The 19,598-nt window shown below is 50.8% G+C and overlaps 1 long non-coding RNA gene across 1 annotated transcript; it reads left to right on the top strand.

Moving 5' to 3' along the window:
• Positions 1-15,585: 15,585 nt before the first annotated feature.
• On the top strand, positions 15,586-19,050 carry LOC129199458 (uncharacterized). Its single transcript, XR_008574669.1, has 4 exons — positions 15,586-15,655; positions 16,183-16,443; positions 16,619-16,728; positions 18,242-19,050. It is a non-coding gene; the product is annotated as an uncharacterized LOC129199458 (long non-coding RNA).
• The last annotated feature ends 548 nt before the right edge of the window (positions 19,051-19,598 follow it).

Genomic DNA, 19,598 nt, shown 5'->3' with positions numbered 1-19,598 from the left:
CGTGGATGCCATTACAGGTAATGTTTTTTTCAGGAGACACAATTTGCTAATTATTATTCCCAGATCAAGACTAAATCTTAAAAATAATGTGTAGTCATCAATTAATAAAAGGCATCAGTCCTTCTACAGCCCACTTACTATAAGAGGCTAGATTTCAAAAGGATGCATAAATTGAGTGGCTAAATCCACAAACACATGAATAAATGAACTGCTGAGAGCTTAACATGTTTGGAAAATCAAATGACTTAATCTAAATTTGGCCTGTAGAAGCCCCATGGTAGCAATTACCATTTTGATATTTAGCTTTCATGAATGTCCACTGGAAACTGGTGGGAGTATCTCACCGTGCAAGAATTCTTTTTGATTCCCAAGGGGCGAGCAGAGTGGCACAGCGACTCATGGGATTCATCCCAGGGTACTGAAAGAGCTGGCCAATGTCATCACGGGACCTCTCTCCGTTATTTTTCAATGGTCTTGGGAGTTGGAGAGGTCCCAGTCAACTGGAAGCTGGCGAAAGTCGTCCCAGTTTTCAAGAAGGGAAAGAAGGAAGACCCTGGTAATTACAGGCCTGTCAGTCTCACTTCAGTGCCTAGTAAAATTATGGAGAAGGTTATTCTGGGTGTTCATGAAAAACACTTGAGAGACAACGCAGTCATTGGTCATAGCCAGCATGTGTTCACGAGGGGAAAATCCCGCTTAATCAACTTAATTTCCTTTTATGACAAGGTCACCCATGTAGTTGACCAAGGGAAGGCAGTAGATGTGGTGGTTTGGGATTTTAGCAATGCTTTTGATACTGTGTCTCACAGTATCCTTATGGACAAAATGTCCAGCACACAGCTAGACAAGTCCATACGTTGGGTGAGCAACTGGCTGACGGGTCAGGCTCGAAGAGGTACAGTACATGGGGTTACATCAGGCTGGTGGCCAGTCACTGGTGAGGTTTCCTAGGGCTCAATTTCAGGACCAGTTCTCTTAAATGTTTTTATAAACAATCTGGACACAGGAATTGAATGTACATTAAGTCACTTTGCCGATGATACTTAAACTAGGAGGAGCTGTGGACTCCTTTGACGGTAGAGAGGCCTTACAGAGAGATCTGGATAGACTAGAGAGGTGGGCAATCACCAACCGTATGGAATTTAACAAGAGCAAGTGCCAGATTCTGCACCTGGGACAGGGCAATCCTGGCTATACATACAAATTGGAGGACAAGAGGCTGCAGAGCAACCCTGCGGATGGTACAACCACTGCCAGAGCGGTCAGCCACGGAACAGGCTCCCCAGGGAAGCGGTGGCAGCCACCGAGCCTGTCAGGAGTTCAAGGAGCATCTGAACGATGCTCTTAGTCGCACGGTTTAGTTTTAGGTAGTCCCGCGTGGAGCGGGGGCTTGGTCTTGGTGATCCGTATGGGTCCCTTCCAACTTGAGATACTCTATGATTCTGTGAAATCTTCTGGGTTAGAAACGACCTTATTGTAATAGAGAATTCGCTGACCGTGGCTTTGTGCAAGGACTTTCCTTAATTCTGAACCCACTGGCTGGTGCAGAAGAACGGTCGTGTGACAAAAACAGCATGAAATTTGTCCCTGTGCCGGATGTGTCCCGTGGTAAAGGAGCGCATCTGTTATTCCGGTGCGAAAGCTGTTTGATGAGCGTACCGCGTGATCAGCACTTGCTCTTAGTCGCACGGTTTAGTTTTAGGTAGTCCTGCGAGGAGCAGGGGCTTGGTCTCGGTGATCCTTACGGGTCCCTTCCGACTAGAGATGCTCTATGATTCATCCTCTGCCTCATACCTCCTTTTATGCTTTACTGAGCTCTAGGACCGCAGAGTGACAACAGCGTCAGCCAGCTCTTCCCTGATTTTATCGAGCATTTTAAAAAGTGAACATCCTCACTTTCCTCTTTAGTGAAAGACCCTCTCCTAACACGCCTTTCTATGGCTCTGAATGGCTATTTTTGAGTCAAATTTTATTAAAACAAACAATTGACCCATTCGTGTTTATCTGAAGCAGGGGTGAGCTCAACTGATTTAAAAACATCTGAACCTCTTTGAACCTTAGAACTTGTCAAATTTAGAATCTTTTCAATGAAATGACCTGGAAGTCAACCATGAAAAACACGGAAGCATCCATGGCTTTGAACTTTGGCTTCTTGAGCGCAGCCTCTGGGGGAACTGCTCATGTGATCCTTGGCACGGTGCAGCTTGAACTGCCCAGTTTTCTCACTGTTACCTCTCTTCTGTCTATGTGAAAAATTCCTTTCACTTGTCAGATGTCTACCCCAGGTTTTGAGCCTTGCCTCTGCTACGCTTCTGTTCTCTCATTTGTTTTACCTCACCGCGCTTCTTTTTCTTATTTGCTTTCTCCGGTATATTTATCTGCCTCCGACAATAGGCCTTCCCTTAGCAGCCGGACATGTCGTCAGGTACTTCATTGTTTCTCTAATGCAATACAGCTGCCAGTCTCAATGAGGAGACGGTATAAGGAACGATCCCAAAAGCATCAGCTGATGGATGGAGAACCATCCATATAATTTTCAATGCAAGCATACGTACTGCACGCTTTTCCCATTTAATTTCTATATGCGAGCAGGAAGGATTTCTCCGTGATTTCGGTATCCAAAGGAATAACTAGTCAGATAAAAGCCCCATTCAATTTAGTTTTATTGAGAATAACTCTCTGAAACAGAAGGAAGAAATGTGCAGAATTCAGGGGAAAACAGACACTCGCACAGAGACGCACTCGCACCATCCCGGTCGACCCTCTGGCCAGGCCCAAGGAGCTAGGATGTCGGGCCCCCGACGCCAGAGAGCGCGGCACAGCTGACGGGGCTGTCCCGGCCTCTGCCGTTACTGCACTGGGTCACCACACGGGTCCCCGTGGGCAGATTCCAGAGCCCATTCCCAGCTGTCCTTGGCCAGCCACAGTTGTACACCGTACCCGTGTTCAGCTGAGCCTGCTTGGACTCGGGCTGTATTTTTCCTGATTGCATTCAAGGTCCGCACCTTCCCCTTGCAGCTGATTCCCACTGACCTTGGCTGTGTCTCCCTCGTGTTTCTTCAGTCGCACTGAAAGCTGCAAAGCATGTTTCAGCCTACCTGGCAACTATTTCAGTGTGAGTTCACGCAGTTCATATATTTAGCATCCAGTATTACCTTAAAGATGGAGAGATTTCTTACTTCTTTCAGCATTTAAAAAAAAGAGTTCACGCGCATTTCCCAACATTGCACTTTTATTCTCTGTCAGCTAGAATCATCTCAGTGAAGATAACTGGTCTTGCATCACAGGAGCCACTTCTTGCCTTCCTCTGAGATACCGCTTGCTTTTTCTAGCGTCCTGAGCTTGTGACTAGTGGTGTGTGCGTGCAGTATCCCAGAGAACCACACCCCGAGCTGCCAAGTGTGTTCCTCGTTACTAGTACGCCCATTAGTTTCCAGTCATTACAAACCGAAGAAGCAGGCTCTAACAGCAGCGCCCTGCCTCATGCTGTACTTTAACTCTGGAAAAGGTAGTAGCGCATATGTGAGCGCTTCATCAGCTTGTGAGATACAGCCCTAGTAGGCATAGCCAAAAGTACAAATAAAAGATGGACCCTGAAAAAACGGTGTCTTTAGCTTTGTGCGCTTTACTGACAGTATGCCGTTTCTTTTGCTCTCATAATTTCAGGCAACCCAATTCACATGCCTTCCCTTAAAGCCAGTGAGTCCGGCCCGCCATATTACCATTACCGTCGGTCCTGTAGCTTTTCCACGTGCTCGCTGTGCCTGTGGTGTCTGAAGCCACAGCACGCTGCACACAGCTTGTGGGCTTAACTCACCGACAGCCTCTGTCCTGGGCAACCTACGCAGAGGAGGCGTTTGAAAGGACAGGAGGAAAAACCTGCCCACCTTTCCCCAGAAAGGATTCTTTCCAACCTTTATTTTCGGAACCTTCTGTGTTACTTTTAAGGTATTTCCTTTGGAAACAGTTATTTTTCACTTTTCAAAGATTGCCTGGTGTATGTTAGAGTTCTTTGCTGTCACCCCCGGTGCCTTTTCCCTTCACATGAAGTTCATAAACCGGCTTTACTTCCTTTTGAGAGGACTTACCTATTAAACATTAGCACAAGCGAATTTGTGCTGAACTAACATTTCCAGAGTGATCGATACCGAGAAAGAGCCATTTTCAGACACTATGGCACAAAGCAGCAGGCAGGAGGACAGGGAAAGGCGGGGAGGTTTTGCTTGCCTGTCTCTCCTCTGCTTCTTGCTTTCCCTGGGGACGTTAGTGATGGCAGCAGTGGTGGGCAAGTGCCTGTAATGCTTATCTTCCCACTTTCCATATGAGGTGCTGTGCCACTGTACTGAGCATACACTGCCAGCTGCTACCTCTCGTGCAGGGATAGCTGCCAAATTCCGTCCGAGGTCAAAGTTGAGAGATCTATTGTCCATTGATGGTAGGAGCCACTGGCTCAGGCTCACAGATAAGACGGCCTGCAAATACATTCAGGAACAATTCCCAGCAGAAATCAAAAGATGCTTCTGCTCTAGCAGGTGGAACACTAATTGCAAATGTGATTTTTCCTTTGCCACATGACATCTACTCCACGTACTTTGCAACCACTAAACTACTTGCCACTTCTGCAGGAAAAGATAACGTTTCCAGATCCGAACCTACCAACAAGAGGAAGTGGTTTGAGGCGCCTTTAGTCCCCTCATTAGCAGCAGCTGATGAGATACACCATCCCATGGGCTCGGGTAAGTGGTTCCTACCTTTCCTGCTCCTCGGATGTGGTAGGGCTGCATTCATCCTCTGCATGTGCCGCCAAGCTGCAGGAGCCAGAGCAATGAAGCCACCACTCAGCAGGACTGGGAACACCAGGAGCGGGGGAAAGACCCCAGCCCTCTTGCCTCTTTGTTCCTTAAGAATAGGATCACCTTCACCTTCGGAAAATGAAGGTCATTCCTATGTAAATTGGTGCACAGTTGGCCGTGCTTATTAGGAAGGGAGGGGGCCTGGGAAGCACCTTTCCCGACAGCAGCAAGGCAAAAAGTAAACTGGAGGAGGAAGTCGAAGGAGGTTAGAACATGTTTAAGGATTACATCTTGGCATGCACAGCATGCAATTTCACAATTCATGTCACACTGGCTTGTGGTAAACCAGAAGCTATTAATCCCATGGGAAACAAAGGAAACCCGAGGGACTACCTCCTGCAAGCATTCTGTGAGAACACAGCAGGCAGCAGTGATGAGAACACAGATCTCTGCGGGCACAATCATACCTGCCTTGGAAAACACATGAAGATTTTCAAGTGCGTGAATTGCAAAAGGAAGAAAAAAATATATATTTGCTCAATTAGCCTCAAGGGATCCAAGCTTTTTTTTCAGTTCTGTGTCTTTTGGGATTTCTTAAAGCAAGGAGCTCTGCTTTGTTGCCTATTTTATAGATGGATGCCTCTAGGAACACAAAAAAAAATATATATTTGCTCAATTAGCCTCAAGGGATCCAAGCTTTTTTTTTCAGTTCTGTGTCTTTTGGGATTTCTTAAAGCAAGGAGCTCTGCTTTGTTGCCTATTTTATAGATGGATGGCTCTAGGAACACATGTTTAGAGGAATTAATTGTAACTTTGTTCACTGGGAAGCTTCTTTCTACCAGCCAGCAAGAAATCCCTCGTTTTCATGACAACCGAAAGAAAAGCAAGTGACCATGCATTTTAAGTAAAAAGAATCCAGCTTAGAATGTGAATAGGGGTACAAATTACCAAGCATAAACACATACCCAAGTAACTGGCTGTTTGCAAACTAATTGGTTTTACTAACTGCAGTTATTCACAGGCAAAAAAAAAAAAAAAAAAAAGTGAGGAAAGGGGGGACCCTGACTCTTTATTTCTCTTCAGCATAAATAGATCATCTGAGTTGTCTTAATAAAAGGTGCATTGTTTTCTCGAGCTGACTGTAGGTTTTGTAGTTTCAACTCCACTTTCCTCTTTTTGTCCAATATGAAACTGCTCAGCAGAGTTTTGAAGTATTTAGAGAATTGCCGGGTGGTAATGAGCCTGTGACAGAGAGGACAAACTTTTCATCATTGGGCAACCTCTCCCTGGAGCTCCAAAGGTATCACTTAGCTGTAAAATATGCAGCCTTGTAGCCACTGAAAAAGCATTGTATGCCCACATGTCTGTGTAGACTATATGTAAACAAAATCAGAAACGGCAGAAGACTGTGTTTAACATAGGCATTTGCAGTGTCATTTTCAAAAAGCTTGCAGAATTATTTTTCTGTATTGCCAGACAACATCAGCAATAGACCACATACTTTTTGCACTGTCCTTTAGGACTCTGAAGACTTTCAGTAGCGGGGAACTTCAGAATTGGTCTAAAAATGCAGGAGGCAATATCAACCCCCCTACAAAACGTGTAAAATGCAGAGTACCTAATGTTACTGAAAACCTTTTTTAGGAAATGCACACGGGTATGGCAAAACTAGCACCTCTGGATCCAGTTGTAGTAGCAACAGGTTTAACACTATATACTCTAATCACAATACTTTGCATATTCTTTGTGGGGTTCAAAATCTTCAGGATATTTCCGTATCTGAGTTGTTATGGAAAACGTTCTCAAAGTTATTAATTACATACCCAAACTAAGCAACTATATTAAGAATTTTTTCAAAATGCAGAATTACCAAAAGACTAAGATTATAAACATTTTAAAGGTAAAGCTTTACAGATTTATCTTTTAATACAAGCCCATTTGTTGAAAATGAGGTTGTTCAGAAGTGTCCCCCAATACCCGTTACTGCTTTCCCGTAAATCATGGCTGTACGATATAGTGAGGGAGGTGACAGGAATTCAGTGACAAAAGGCCTCGTTACTCGTGGGTAGAGGGCTCAGTGAAGCACTCTGTGCCAGCCTCTCCTGCGGCCCACAGGCCACGATCCAGCCAACAGCTCCTGCCAGCGTGAGGGACGCTGCTCCAGCCGTGGCGTTCAAACCAAGTCTGTCCCGAGGCCCATTTCCCATGGTCTGCGAGCTGCAAAGGCAGAGCGGAGCTGCCCTCCCGCCGCAGGCACGCTCGCCCCAAAGCAAGAGCGTTTCTGCTAAGGGGTGGCATTGGCTGCAGGTAATAGCTGCTAAACACGACACGGGGGTTTGGGCTATTTCTAACGTGCTTGCACCTCCATTTAAAAGCAAATATTTTACTTTGAACTGGAAATCTTTCCAGCCGAGCCTAATCTGCGAGGCTGTGGTTTCTGGGGGTGCAGCGTGCAGGGGCAGAGCTGGCACGCGCTGCTGCCACCTCAGCCTCGTCTGTCCTGTGGCAGCGACACCACATCCACTGCGGCTCGTCAGGGCTGCTCGCCTGTGGCGGGGGGCTGCTCGCCTGTGGCGGGGGGCTCAGCGAGGCCCGGCTGTCACACCCAGAGAATGCCGGCATTTCCCTGGGCCGCGGAGGGGGCCATGGCAGGCAGCTCGCCTGCAAGCGGCAAAGTGGGGTGAGGTGAATTCGACCCCCCAGCCTGCACGTTTCTGAGGCAGACGTAAACCTCCCTTCAGCAATCCCTGTACGAGGGTAAAAACCACCTCCAGGGCAGTCCTCACTGGATGGGCCTTCGCAGCCACAGGGGCCTGCATCTGGCCGGCCACGCAAGCCCAGCACCCCACGCTGGGCGCCCACCACCAGTCTCCACGCCTGCCGCTGCCTGGGTGGCGACCAAGCAATCCCCCACGGGCAGCGTCCCAGCGATGGAGGGTTGGGTTGGCAGCGCAGGCGGCGCGGTGCGCAAGCACCGTTACACCACGCAGCTGGCGTGCCGGGGTGCTGAGGCGGCCGGGGGCAGGGGCCCCGTGGTGCAGGGGCCCCGTGGTGCAGGGCAGGGCTTCACACGGCATGGTGTGGCATGGCACGGGGCTTGTAGGTAATCCCGCCAGGTACCAAGGATGCCAGCCAAAGGGGTGGGCGTGCGTTTATTCCTCGTATTGCCCCTTTGCTCACATGTTTCAAATCCTCACAGCCAGGTACCTAAACTCAGTCATTTCCCTTCATGTTTTTGTTTATACCAACAGGAAGGCGTGCCCATATATGTGTTTGTGTACACATTTGTATGGAGGGGTCTTTGAGGTTTGGTTTAGTTTGGGTTTTTTGAGGTAGGTAGGTTGGTTTCGGTTTGTCTTGTCCCCATCCCCCACTAAGCCCTCATTAACTCCACTCACGCTGTCTTACTCTGTTTGCCAGTGCTTAAGCAGTGCTTTTTTAAAAAAGCAACCAATTAGCACCTCATCAGCTCCAATAAGAGGAGACAAAAGCAGTGTAAAGATAACTCAATGAGAGGGGGGTGGCACAACATCATGTAATCACTTAAGACAGCGGTGAGCATTCACTGTGCTGGCTGTGCCGGGCCTATTCACCTTTTTTTCTTCTCTCTGGATGCATTTAAGACTTTTTTTTTTTTTTTTTGGGGGGGGGGTGGTGATTGGATTTTTTTTTTCTTTCTTTTTTTTTTTTTTTTTTTTTCTGGGAAGCCGAGCCTCCCAGGAGTCTCAGAGTCTCTCATTCAGAGCTACCTGTTTACAGCTCACCGAACAGAAGGACCTAAACAATCCTATATTGTACGCCTAGTGCTTCCTTAAACTTAGGCCTCCACAATGGCATGTTTTCAGAAGCTGGGCAGAGTAAGTTAAAGGCTGGCTTTATACTCATTAAGTGTTCTGCTTGTACTGTCTTCTAATTACATGGCAGGGCAACAATGTATTTTTTTTTTTTCAATGGAGTTCTTTGGAGCAGTTAATTTGGTGCCTGTACTAAATGCCCCAAAACATTAATTAGTGTGGAAGGAACCCTAATTTCCTCGGCGGCTTTCCTCTCCATTTACTTCCCTTGTTTTCACATAGGCTTGGATGAGCCTCTATAATGAAATTACCTCATTAATGCCTTTATTCTTCCAGAGTAACTCATTCAAGATCTACCATTTAGTTTTAATTTAATGCTGTCAAAAGCAAAAGGTGCATTCATGTCTTTGATTAGTGCATTTTTTTTTTCTCTAAAGAGTGGACAGATTTAAATTATTAAGATGGCAAGTAGTGAGTTATAATTGGATACAAGCAGCACTTCAGTGAATATTAAATGCTTTCAAAGCCTGGCCTATGTGGTCTGCTGACTATTAACTGTGTCCAGTGAGTTATTCTGTGGGTTTTGAATTAACGGCACCTTAGCTACTGTGAAGCAAATTAAGTTTAATTTTGTTTATAAAAAATGGTGAAGTTGCATTTATCAACATGACATACAGTTGTAGCAGAGTTCAGTTTTCCCCATTATCCTACACTGACATCATCACTTGGTTAGTACTGCTGACATAGGGTCTCATCCTGTACTTCACAGCCATGCGAAGTCTCGCTGGAGACTTGCCTGTGTATGGCCAGTAGGGTGAGGCCTTTTATTTGCAAGAACCACTGAATTCTAAGTATTGTCAAACAGAAACCACCTTAGCCACTTTGACCACACCGATTATTTACTTGCAGAGTACAGTGGCACAAAGTATGTCTACTATTAATGGTGAATGCACAGTTACAAACTGTTTTGATACCAGCAACTGAGCAGGCAGGATTTAACATTTTTGCACGTGTGCTTTTCCAGTTCAGAGTGCCCGAGACAGAGCAAGCACTGCAAACATTGTGTGCATTGCCTGCCGCACAGTGTGGTGTTAGGGTGTATAATATGGTTTGAAGCACAAAACTTGCAGAAGACGGCTGCGAAGGGTTCAGAGAACCAGTTCTGATACAGCCTCATCTGTCCTGTTTATTGTCGGTGATCCCCAGCGTGTGCTATTGCTCTGTGGTGCTCCAGAGCCCTCTCATAAATTGCTGCTTAGCAGGGGCCAAAATTCTGCTAGTACCTGTGCTAGCAGTTACGCAGTGTGAGTGACTGGGGTTCAAAAGCTGAGCTAGCTCTCTGGCTTTGGCTTATTTTGCAGTGAGAACATGCCATAAAGTCCTGTTTCTATTCTAGGTTAGATAAGGACAGCGTGGGTGGTTTATGAAGAGCCAGCTTAAGTCCCATCATTACCCAGATACTAAGTGTTTCTCTGTGCCACACGAAGGCTCGGGTCCAGGTGGTTTTCTCAGTGTAATGTAGGCTGTCAGACCTGGGCTTCTAACATCCAACAGCATTCTTCCCCAGGTCCCTCTTAGTCCAGTGACCGAAGCATACACTCAAGAAGTGAGATAGCCAGTCCCATTCTCTCCTCAATCGTCACACCATGTCTTTCTAGGAGAAAGGGGAAGGAATGGTTCTTGCTATCCACTTGTTCCCTTCTGAAACATGGCATTATGCAGAAAAAGAGTCAGAGAAGCAGACAAGACCCTTGAGCTGGGAGCTAGAGCCACGTTTGGTCTCTGCTCCAAGAACTGTCCCTGTGTTTTACGCTTGTATGATTATTTAATAAAATAATATAGTACTAGGAACAGAGACAACCAGGAGTCCTCACTACAAGGCGAGTCTCCTTGCTGCAGGATACCATGATCTTAGGAGTCACCTGAAGAGCTCAGCTTCTGCTCCTTCTGCTCTGGGGAGTATCAGATATGGAGAGCAGCTAGGCAGCCTGTTCACCAAAAGAACGAGTTGTATGTGGTGAACCCAGGGTAAAACCGAGTGGCTACAGATAGCGGCTCAGTGAAAAACTGGGCTTAGTCTGACTGCCAGTCCCAAGCCTTATTTGCCACTGCCTGAAGACGCTGTAGGACACACAGATGTAACCTCTGACGGGTGCCTGTCCTATGCTCAGGCAGAAGGCTTGGGCAGATGAAAGGAAGCACTAAGTATGAGCAGTAAGAATCACAACCGAAAAATTCACACGGATCAACTGAAGTGACAGTTCAAACACATTTTCATTCCTCAGTGAGTATGGAACAAAAAGAAACAGCAGAATCTGGGTATATGGGGCAGACATAAGGAGAGAAACGAGGGGAAGGTGTATGTAGGGTAAAAGGCCAGCAGAGCTCTCGGGCAACGGGCTGGGCACAGGGGTCTCAGGGAAAGCTTGTGCTGCGAGAGAGATGAAAGCACAGCAGCGTCGGCCTGGCTCTGTCCTTGGTGGCCCACAGCACACACACAAACTTTGGGGGAAGAGCGCAGGCAGTGCTTCGCTGCGCAGACCTGCCGTGCTTGGCAGCAGTGGTGCATTCCTTGACAGCTGCCATTTGCTCCCACCTTTGTGGCAGTAAACTGTGGGACCAGGCAATCAGGTTAAAAAGTAGTGCCCCCCAAACGCCCCTCCTTCGTTGACAGGTTAATTTTAAGTTCCGTGTTGGACTTCATTGCGCCGCCTTCCCCATCCATGTACTGGCACTGCTGGGCAAGATGAAGCAGAAAGAGCAGCAGAGAAGGATGAGACAGGCTGGCTGCGTCTTCGCCATTGATGGAAATGCTAGTCCTTCCTTGAGTAGGAGACAGTTTAAGCAACTTTAAGAAGGACGCACCTGAGGAGCGTGTCTTTGCCATCCATTTATCAAGGATTCTTAACATAGACAGTCAGTTGCAAACCAGAGAATTAACTACCCGCTGACGAACCGTTACTGGTCAGAGCTCTTACGCGCCGGAGTATTCGTTAAACTGACATAGCCCATACAGATGAGACCGCAGTGCGAGAGTGCCCCCTTTTGCTCTGAGGAGACTTTCAGAACTGTAAGGGAATCGTACACAGAAGAAAGGCTTCACGGCATCGAAAGGTGACTTTTACAGTGGTCAGAGCGGTGTGTAACAGCGGAGGCTGAAGGCGGCAGGAGGGTGAGTTACAAAGGACCGATACTGGAAGAACAGCATAAGGAGAATCAAAAGCCATGTGCAACCACAGGGCAGAAAGCTGAGCCGGCAGAATCTCTCTCTGCATTACTCTGGACAGAAAAACAGCCAAAGTATAACAGCAGCAGGCTCTACGGTAATGTATCGCTCAGGCACAGCAAAGAGTCTAAGAAGAGAGGGCAGATCTCTGTTGCACAGCATAAGAACACAAGAAACACCACCGGGTCTGATGAAGCTGGGCGCTCTGATGGGACGACTGACAGTTCTGCCTGTGGGAGCACATAGGCCTAGCTGCTCTCTGCAGCCCGGTCCCCTGTCTTCCCCATCCTCCCCATCCTCTAGGTTAAGGTGTCAGGGAGTGGAGAGGGCTGGCCGCCCCCTGTGCGAAGGGAGCAAGGAGCTGTGGGGACAGTGAAGTGTGGGACAGTGGGGATCCTATCACTGGGGTGTGTAATGGGAATTAAATACGACACCAAATTTCTCTACAGTCCTCAGGAAAGAGGGCAAAAATCAAACATTCAGAATGAACGAGTAATGTGTCTGTGTGCAGCCTGCGCTTCACTCTCTGGATCACAAGAATCATCTTACTTGGATACACTTATCTACCTCTCTCTGCATTCCACTTAGACAATGCCCTTAAAGGCTTCTAAAGTCAGATCAAGTCTTGCCCTGGAAGAATCTTTCCTTCTGTCTGCTGGAACCCTGGATGTGATCTGTGCTGCATACTGCATGTGGTCCCTGCACTGGTGAATTCCTTTGTACGACCTGGGGCTATGCAGAATACCTGCTCAAGTCTTTTATTCAGTTTGATCAAAAGAGCCCTGACACAGCCAAGCATTTAGCTGAATGAGCATTTCACCGTGAATAGCACAAATATTTGAATTCAAGTATACGTTAACAGCAATCGATTGAAACCTTCATAATGAAGGCCTGTGGGAACTAAAGGTAGATGAAAGAAGAGGAAAAGATTCCTTGTAGGGCTAAGTTAGGGTATTAAGACAATCCTGCTTCTTGTAAGCAGGTCAGCTGTGTTCTGCATGGAGCCAGCAGTGTGCAGACACTAGTATTCTGCTTAGCCCCTGCATAAAAATAACAGTAAGGTGGTTCTGGTGAAAGCAGGCTGAAAATTCATATCACCTACTAAAAGGCGGTCACATAAAAGAACATGGTCTAACTGCCCAGAACTGGTGGGCTGACTGCCTGCAGGAGAAGAAAGTTGGTGATTAATGCAGTGCTTTGGTGGAAAGCGTTCATGTTCCACTCAGGTCTGCGGTTTACGTATTTGTGTGTGAAATACAAGCTTAATAGAAGCAGCAAGTAAAATCAGTCATTTTCCTAACAGACAGCAGCAGTGACACTAGGGAGAACTAACAAGCTATAGGGTGATAGTTCCTGTTTTGAAAATACTCAATGCATATTGTTTTTGAAGATCTTGATCAGGGAGCTGGAGCAACACCAAAAGAAAAGAAAATGAGCAGAGAAAAGCTACCTGGTTGAGCTGTCACATGGGCTTATCACTTTGGGGCAAAAGAACAAAGTGACTGTCCTGGTTTTTGACAGGGACAGAGTTAATTTTCACAAGAAGCTGGGAGAGGACACAGCCAGGACAGGTGACCCTAACTAGCCAAAGGGGTATTCCATACCATATGACATCATGCCTAGTATATAAAGGGAACTGGCCGGGGAGGAGGGGCCGCTGCTCGGAAAGGGCTGGACTTCGAGTTCCAGGTGGTGAGCAAATTGCATTGTGTATCACTTGCTTTGCATATTTTAAGTACTTGTTGTCCCAGAACTGGGGGTTCATTTACCGGGTGTGCAACACACCAATATACACACAGAGCAGAGGTATTTTATTGCGTATTTGCGCAGATATGGGTGTCTGTCCTAAGACAGCACCCCAAAGCTCCAAATCAGTGGTTATTTATACATAGAACACTAACATATTCATCTTTCTAATACATATGCATTGTTATTCTATTGAATGAGTGGTTTAGATTTCTTCATCTGGTATGCAAACTAGAACACATGCTCAGTTCTTTTCTCTGCCTTTATCATTTGAGTAGGTGGTATAATTGGGGTGGGTGGTCGCAAGCTCCCCCCCGTTGGAATTACCTTTCCCCTAATTTCCTTCTTCTTTGGCAATCTTCAATGATTCTTCAAAGCTTGTTGGTCAAACTAACAATTTATCAGTTTCCACTTCTTGACAATCACTTCTTAGTTAGTACATTGTTTAGATATACATGAACTAACACAGGGATAGGACTATACAATGGTCGCCCTTAGCAGCAATAGTCTTGGTTACATTTGATTTTGCTGTAACATACCGTTGTTGTTATTCTCCTCTCCCTTTGCTGTCCCAGTAAACTGTCCCTATCCCAACCCAGGAGTTTTACCGTTTTCTTCCCATTCTCCTCTCCATCCCGCCAAGGGGGAAGGGGTGAGTGACTGGTGCTCAGCTGCCGCTGGGGCTACACGGCAGTGACTGAAAGGAACAGGGAATAAACAGTGTCAGAAAGGATCTTAACTGTAAGGTAAAGCCAGTAAATATATATGTAGGAAAGTCACCTCTCCCTCACGTATGCATAAATTAGACTTTGGTGATGGAAGAAGGCACATTTTTCACAAATTGTCTGCATAGATGTCTCTGTCACGATGCTGTTAGATAGTTGTCTGTTGATGATAGCAGATGAAGTGTCTGTTGCACTTTTGTTCCTGATACTGTTATTTTAAACACTGAGAGACACTGAGAAGAGCAAGATGAAAGATCTAACTAATTTACAGCGGTTGCAGCCACCGAAATTGTAATCAGCACTTTAACATGAGGGTGGCTGTCGTGCCCCAGAGCAGCGTGTTGAAGCAAAGCACGGTCAGCTGTCCCTCAAAGGGTAACGGACCCCCTCAGCCAAAACCTATGGACAAAGACCATACAGAAATACCAAGTCCTGATCCGCCCGTTTGGAAACTGAACCGTGTTCACCTCTCTGTCCCTCAGGGACCAGGCCTACATCTCGCATTCTCAGCAATACTGACATCTCAGGACTGTGGCAGACACCCACAACCACACATTTAAGAGGTTCAGCCAGCACAGCAACCCAAAATTTCTCTGCTCGTCTGCTCATTTAGCTGGGAAACTCCACACGTTTCCACCTGCCCGCTGGCACCGGCGTAACACGGGGCGGGCGCCCAGCGGCTCCGAGCAGCGGCGCAGCCGTGCCGCCAGAGCGCATGCGCGGCGATGCCTCGCGCCTGGGAGCGGAACACGGCGCTACAGCTCGGATTTCGCGCATGCGCAGTAGCGTGCCAAACCGCACTCGGTGCTGCCGCCTGGTGACCAAATTTCGGTACTGCAGCACGAGCGCCGCTGGCTCCTGCCGCCCGGCGACCGAACGGCGGGACCGCGGGTAGCCGCCACCGTGCTCCACGTTGCCGCCCGCCGGGAACGGCATTGCGATGTTGCAGTGCCCGCGAGGTGATGCTGCTGCTGCTGCTGCCGCCGCCGCCGCCGGGGCGCTCGTTGCTGCTTCCCGGTAAGGAAACGCCTCTGCCCCCCGACGTGCGCGGCGCCGGCGGGCGCTCGATCTGCAGCGCCGGTGCCGCCCCGGGCGCGTGCCGCCGGCCAGGAGCTCGCCGCTGCTGCTGGTGCTGCCGCCGCCCCCTCGTAGCCGAAGCGCCGTGCTGCAGCGCCGGTACCGCACGGGTGCGCACGGCGCCGCCTCCGCTGCTGCCGCCTCGTGGCCGAAGGGCGGTACTGCAGCCCGGCGGTCGCGCGCCGGCTCCGGCCCCTCCGGCACGCCGTCCGTCCGGCGCATGCGCGGCGCGCGGCAGCAGCATGGCGGCGCGCTGGGAGCCGGTGGCGGGTGAGGGCCGGGCTCAGCGGTGAGGTGAGCGACCCCGGCGGGGGGTGCAGGCTGTGTCGTGCCCGCTGGCAGCCCGGGGGTGGCGGGGCGGGAAGGTTCCAGCCGCCCGCTGCCGCAGGCTGCCGCTCCGCTGGAGGTGAGAGCCGGCTCAGGGCAGCCCCAGAGAGCGTCCCGGGAGCTGACGAGGGGAAGGGGGCCGAGAAGGCGGACACGGCCTGGCAGGCGCAGGTGCTGGGCGCCTCCCCGACTCGCCGGAGCTCCCTCTGAGCCTCCCCCGGACCCGCTCAGCTTGTGCAGCAGCCCCCGATTCCAGCAGCTCTCCGGAAGCCTGTCCGGCAGCCCCAGGCCGCCCCCGAGCCCTGGCGTGAAGGCGGCAAGCTGGCCCTCGCCTGTGCCGCTTTCTTCCTGAACGGGGGTGCTGGCGGCAGCGGCAGCGGCAGCAGCGCGGGGAAAGAGCGGCGTCTCCGGGAGCCCCTGCAGAAGGAGGAGGGTCTCCGGCCAGGGCCGACCTCCGGTAGTAACGGCCGCTGCTTTTTCTTTCCCTCTCCCAGGCCGCGCTGAGGACGTGGTTGCCCGTCCCTCCCTTGGGGATGCCGTCGACTGCAGCCGCCTCGCCTGTGCCTGGCCTGGCTCGCCTCGTGGCGTGGGGGCGAAAAGGGACAGGCGGCGGAGCGCTTACCGGCCGTGGACAGGAGCTGCCCTAAGGGAAGCTGGAATGGCCAGAGAAAGGTGAAGAAGAAGAAGAAGAGATGGAAGGCTCTCCGGCCGGCAGCTGCCTCCCGCTGCAGGCAAGAGAGCGCCTGCCTCGCCGGGTGAGGAAAGATCCCTCGTTGCGCTCCGCGGCAGGTCAGGCTGCCGACGGGCACCGCAGGGTCGCCACGCGTAACCCAAAGCACGGTGCGGCCGCGTACCGAGGGAGGGAGGCAGGCTACTCATCTAGGCAGACTCGTCTCCTCGGAGCTGTAAGACACCCGTGTATTCTCTTAGGCGGAGGACAGCCGAGCGACCGGAGTGACAGCAAAGGAAAGGCGGAGAGCAGGAGAAAGAAGCGTCTGCGCTGGCAAGCTCTCCCGGCAGCGCCGAGAGCCAGAGCTGCGGTGAGTCCTGGGCCCGCGGGGCCCCATCGCCTCTCCTCTGCGTCGCGGGCCCTCCTCTGCCCCCCTCGCTTTCCCGCCCCGCCGTGGTTTGCTTTCTGCTCCCCGCTATGTTCTTTTTCCATCTCGCTCTGACGGGCTGCCTGTCCCCACCTTTTTCAGGTCCTCGCTCTCTCTGCCCCGTAGCCCGTGGCTATTGTTTCCTTCTCTCTCTCCCTGTCTCTCTGTCCGGCCCCCAGCCACTGTTTCTGCATTCCTCCCCCTCGGTCCTGTAGCCCGTCGGTAGTTCTGCCGTCTCTGGCGCTCTCTGTGCGGCTCCTCGTTCCTGTTGTTCGAGGTCTTCCTTCTCGGCTCCGTAGCGAGTCGTCGTGAGTCTCTCTCTTTCTCCGTCCCTCTCGAGCCTCTTCCCTGCCCCTCGTTTTGAAGGCCCGCCTCTCTGTCCCGGCACCCGTCGCTACGGTTCCTTTTCTCCGTCTCGCTCCCCGTCCCTGTTTTTCTAAAGTCTCCCCTCTCTGCCTCCTAGCCCGTCGGTACCTTTTTCTTTCCCCGTCGCGGTTCGTCTGGCTCCCTGTCCCTCTTTCTTTCTTTCTTCCTTCCTCCCTGTCTGCCCCGCAGCCCGGCCCTTCGTTCCTTTCTCCTTCCCTCTCTGTCCCTCTCCCGGTCCCCGGCTTTAAACTCTGCTTCTCTGCCCGGTAGCTCGCCACCGTCTTACCTTTCCCCGTCTCTCTCTCTGTCCAGCTCCCTCTCTCGAATTTTCAATTCCTCCCTGTCACTGCAGAAGCCTGTCGGGACTTTTTCCCCTGCCCGGCTTGCCTCTCCCCGTCTCGCGATTCCTCCCTCTCTGCCCTCTTAGCCGCGACCGTTTTTATATTCTCCGTCTCTCCCTCGGTCCGCCTCGAGATCCCGATTGTTTTTTAGAGCGACCGAATCGTCGAGGTTGGCAGAGACCTTTACGATTATCGGGTGGAACCGCGAACCTGGCGCTGGCAAGTCCCCCTCTGCCCCGCAGCCCGTCCCTTCCCTTCCGACGGCCTCTTTCTGCACCTCTCTCTGTCCGGCTCCCGGCCCCTCTTTTCCACTTCCGCCCTCTGTACCCTGTGGCTTTCCCCCTCTTCTTTCTCTCTCTGTCTCTGTTTGAGGAGGAGCAGCTGCCGCCCCAGCGTTCGCACCCCGTTCACGGTGTCGCGCGCACGCTTCTTCTCGGGCGCGCTTCCTCCTCCTCCTCCTTCGGGCTCGACCCGAGGCTTCCGGCAGCAGTCTCCGGGTGTCGGATTTTGTAAAATAATTAACGTAACTGAAAGGTGCAGCAGCGGGATCGGCCCGGGCGGGGCGCCTCCAAAGAGAGGGACCCGGAACAAAGAAATCCCGGGGCCGTTCCACGCTTGGGTCCCGGACACCCGCCCCTCGCGCGCTGTCCGCGCGTCCCTTAGTCCCGCGGTGACTTTTGGTCTGGGGTCTTCTACCGTCGTCTCGGATTCTTCTTCTGTATAGCTGTGGGCGGTGCGTTATTCCACAGGTGCTGCCGCGCCGATGCTCCGTACGTTCGCAGTAACGGGTAGAGCGGAAGGCTCCGTGGCCGGGGAAGAGCGGCACGGACGCGTTCCTGCTCGCTCCGTTGCACCGGAATTTCGACGGCTGGGTTCGGCCGCTAAATTGATGGCGCTACCGGAAGAAATTTCAGAAAAGTGAGTGCTGTGCTTGTCTTTAACCTTTTAAAGTAATTTTTCGACGGGCGCCCGGTCCGTGGCTTAGATATTTGGTTTGCGGCGAAACAGACCCGGAACGTGGCTCCAAGTAGCGTTCCGATTCGCTGAAATTCCCCGTAGTCAGAGCGCAAGAATCGTGAATGTTGCTTGGCGGTTTGAAATCTCAGGCTTTCTCTGAAAGCTGACCTGCCAGAATGAGCCGAAAGCAGGCCGAACGCCAATAGGGATGCCGCAGAAAAGGTCCTCTTCTTGACAGGAGAAGAGCTTGGCGAGACGTCAGCGCCGTTTCCCGTAGGGCCTCCGACCTACCGGTTCAGCAAGCGTGGGCTTTGTGCGATTCCCTCGGGGACGATGGCGAACAAACGTTGTACGGCAGAGAGTATCTTAGCTTACTTTCCATCTCCTGCTCGGTTACTTGCAGAATATTTAATTTGGCGTCGCACGGACCCAGAGGGACGGGTCCCCAACTCATGCTGGTAGGGCAACCCCGTACCAGCCGGTAAAATCGGAAAAGAGTACGACGTTTTGAAACGTTTGCCTTGCGAGGAGAAGGGCCGTCTCTCGTTAGGCAACTGAATTCTGCGACCGATTTCCACGCCTCACGCGCGTGCGTGCGCGCACACGCGCCCCCCCCCCACCCCCCCCAACAGGCAGGCTTTGACGGAGGCAGTCCCTAAGGCAACGCGATCTAAAACGTGGAAGTTTTTTTTCTATTTTTAATAGTTTCTTACGGATAGGAGGCTCGTGTGAGCGTTTAGCCTGTCCCGTCCTTAATTCGGAACCCACTGGCTGGTGCAGAAGAACGGTCGTGTGACAAAACCAGCATGAAATTTGTCCCTGTGCCGGCTGCGTCCCGTGGTAAAGGAGTACATCTGTTATTCCGGCGTGAAAGATGTTTGATGAGCGTACCGCATCGTCAGAGCTGCTCTTGGTCTGCCTGCAAGCCGTGGGTTATGATTTAGAAATACGTTCGCCTACCGTTCCTTAACCGTGTGGTTTTGGTTTTTATTTTTTCAAAGAAAGGGTGGCTTTTTCGTCGATCTCTTTGTGAGAGTATCAAATCAGGCGGCGGTAAATACGTAGAAGCAACTAGGCGTACTACGGCGTGTACCGGACAGCGTTGGCGTGCCGCTCTGCTAGCAGCGGAGAGCCAGATGAGGATGCCCG

The sequence above is a fragment of the Grus americana genome, chromosome Z, assembly GCF_028858705.1.
Source record: "Grus americana isolate bGruAme1 chromosome Z, bGruAme1.mat, whole genome shotgun sequence".
Lineage (NCBI taxonomy): Eukaryota > Metazoa > Chordata > Aves > Gruiformes > Gruidae > Grus > Grus americana.
The sequence above is the reverse complement of the archived record's forward strand: the minus strand, read 5'-3'. Positions and strand labels throughout refer to the sequence as shown.